Genomic DNA, 3,637 nt, shown 5'->3' with positions numbered 1-3,637 from the left:
AGCTGAGAGAAGGAGTCGGAGGACACCTTAACGAACTGCGTTTGTCCTACACTGCGGGGGCCCCGGGGGACACTCAATGACAGAGATGTCTATTAGAATGCTGGGGCCCCTTCGGAGATAACGTCAGATGCAATTTGTTGGGATCCAGTTTGGAGCTAAATATCGGCGCTGAAAGTTAAATGTCATTGCACACGTACGGTAGAACTGGTTAATAAATATGTCATTAGAGCGGAATTGAAGGACATTCAGAGTGACTGTGTGGGAGCAGGCCTGTCCGACGTTTGCCACGCATTCATTTTCCTCGACTGTTATGGAATTGGCCAATCCTCCTCCAACTGCTGCATGTCTAACATATTGATATAATGTCTAGTAAGAAAACGGTGTCTCACGTGTTACACGACAGTCCGCTTGATTTGTTGTCAAAAGTTCCTGCATGATCAAGTGTGCTTGGTTAGTCATCTTTATTTTACACTTGTGCCCAGCTTAATAGCTTGATTTGCCAATACGGGTCCACGACGTATCAACCCGACGGTCACGCTTTCTGCCTACCCCACACAAGATCAATTCAGAGGCTGTCAACTCAGCATCGACTGAAGGACCTTAACAATTCTCACATGCAAACACGTGGATGTGTGTAATTGCTATTGACACAAGCGATTGGTAGGGAAAATAGAGCTGTAGCCAAATAGTTTATGATATCCATTACAGTTCACTTTAGGACGCAGTTTGTTGTAGGAATGTTACAGTTTGAGCATTGGCTTTGTTATATGGGTAGTGCATAGTAATATAAATCCTGTTGGTGTGTAAATTAATTGATTTACTGTGCAGCAGGGGTCAGCAACTCATTTTGGCCTTGAGACCACTTACATTCTAAGTTATTAGTTTGAGCACCAGGATATGAAGAGCGGACATAATAGATGATACATTTGGGACAAAGCCCAGAAATTGTAGAACAATCTGATTAAATGAAACATTAGCATGGAGTGACTGGAACCACTCCATCTACATTTCTTTATAGGTTTTCTCAACCTAAAATGTACACATTCATTTCTCAATTTTAAATTGAGAAAACCTAAAGACGATAGTTTGATTGATTGCTTTATTCCAGTTAATCATTCGGGGAAAATATATCCTTTAAAGACCTTTGTAGCTTAACAGTTTATTTATAGTGTACATAGGAATGTATTCAATCCTATTTCATACTTTAGCATTTTTATTCACAGCCAAGCATCTTTTTATATAGTATATTTTAGACTACAATGAATTAAACGTAAACAGCTTTTTTTTTTTTTTTATGTTTGAGTGACCTCAGTTTGATTTTTTTTTACTTACCAACGAAATGTCACAAACTATATAAGTATCTTATGATCAACATTGCCGTAAAAAATATGTGCCTGTGCAGTATCCTCACCGTGGAGAGAGACGGAGAGCTAGAAAGAGAGAGGGAGGGAGGGAGGGAGCGAGAGAGAGAGAGAGAGAGAGAGAGAGAGAGAGAGAGAGAGAGAGACAGAGTGGTCACCTAGTCATTGCCATCTTTTAAATATCAAATATAGGTCAAGGACGTCTTTGTGCGCCGGGTTTTGTTCTCTCACTGTGTCCAGCTCTGAGGATTATCGTCACGCAAATACGCCACTCTGTCTCTGTGTAAACCAAATGTGTAGATACAGCACGCGCAAAGCAATACTTTGATATGCCAGGAAAAAACTCCCCAAAAAAAACACGGACGTTAACTCACAAAACACTGACGGTTTGATTTGTTCTTTTTTTTTTTTTTTTTTTTGCTACCTTCTTTGCAAGTCGTAGATTGTTTTTATTCCATTAAAAGAAAAACATATTAAATGGTTATATTTAAACCTGCCTCGTGTGTACGCAGCGTCTCCGTTTCTTTTGTGTGTTATCTCTTTCAAATGTTATGAAATCAAGCAGTCGAACCAGCAAACGGACAAAAAAACGGATCCAATCAGCTTAAAGCAATCTCCCAGTGCAATACATCTTCCATTGGCTCTGATATTATTTAATGCCTATTGTTGGAAAATTGGCAAGAGGAGGGCATCTTTTCTTGCATAACTAAACCACTAAATCTCAGTGCTTTGCTTCGGCTCCCGGGCCTATTTCCGTCGGAGCGGCGTGCGGAAGGTGTTTGTTGCCCGAGGAAAGTTGACGGGCGAACACACGCTGCAGTTAGTTGCATGCGGGCGTGTTCCCTTCGTCTTTTCATTTCCACGCAAAGCTCACGCACCGGCGGGGCACGCTTGGCTGAGCGCTCCAAATCTACTGTTGTGGGCTGGGAAAATTGCATCTCACGAATTAATTCAACCCCGGCGCTGTACCGGCCTTGACGTCTTCAGTTACCACATAATTATTTATGTGTTTCCAGTGTTCAGACAATGGTATTTCAGCCGCGCTGAGCAGGAAAACGAAACGACGAACGCTGATTCAAAAGCACAACACAGCCAACTCCACTCATTCGGGACCATTCCCTTCCAAATAAACGAAATACATAAATGATAAATAAATCGATAAATAAACGCACAAACACACACGGTTTGCGAGTTGTCCTTCTTGTTTAAGGCTTGAGTTCACCTTTGCGTTCCACTGATCTGTGGTTTGCAGTAGTTTCAAATGGATTCACTGGGCAGCAAATCGCGCATCCCCACCCACCCGGGTTAACCCAGGGAAAAAAAAAATATATATATATATAAACTTGACGATCACGTGTATATACAGAGATTTAAACTCTTTGGGATTACCTCTGCACGTCTCAATCTGTTATATAGGACTGTCTGGCTTCTGCAATCCCAAAGGCCCAGCTTGGTCCGCTATCGGGTTTAATACAACTATTTTCTATTGGTCAGAAAGCCGGGCACCAGATTAAAGGGGGTGTTTTTCAAGCCACACCTATCAAGCACACACACACACCCGCACACACACACACACACACAGATACACATATGCTCACACACGCCAAACAAAACATTATTGTTTGTTCGAACTTAGTTAAATTGGTTGGTTTTTGGGACTTTGGTCCGAGGGTAAGGGCGATGGGAAAGGAGTAACCATGCGTCTTACATATACATGGGTACAGTAAGAGAATTTAAAATGCATACAATTCAACTGTTTTGATTATAAATAGCATTGAATCATGACATACTTGTATAGGGAAGCAAGTTTCTCAACCCTCAGCATCTGGGGGAGCCATCCCTAGGAGTGTGTGTGTGTGTGTGTGTGTGTGTGTGTGTGTGTGTGTGTGTGTGTGTGTGTGTGTGTGTGTGTGTGTGTGTGTGTGTATGTGTGTATGTGTGTGTGTGTGTGTGTGTGTGTGTGTGTGTGTATGCGTGTGCGTGCGTATGTGCGTGCGTGCGTATGTGCGTGTGTTTGTGTGTGTGTGTTTGTGTGTTTGTGCATGTGTGCGTATATCTCTGTGTGTCTGTGTGTGTGTGTGATGTCACAACAGTTTGTTCCTTGTCCCTCTCCCGTCTCGCCGCTGTGTTCTCCTGTCTGTCTGTCTGTCTGTCTCTCTCTCGTCTCCCAGGCCCTGACCCAGCGAGTTCCCCAGCTTGATGCCAACCCAGCCTGTCACCTTGGCAACACAGCCCCTTCGGCAGCAACTTCTGAAGCAGAGCTACACAAATACAAA

The sequence above is a fragment of the Zeus faber genome (genome assembly GCF_960531495.2).
Source record: "Zeus faber genome assembly, chromosome: 8".
NCBI classification, from domain to species: Eukaryota; Metazoa; Chordata; class Actinopteri; order Zeiformes; family Zeidae; genus Zeus; species Zeus faber.
This window is presented reverse-complemented; position numbering follows the sequence as displayed.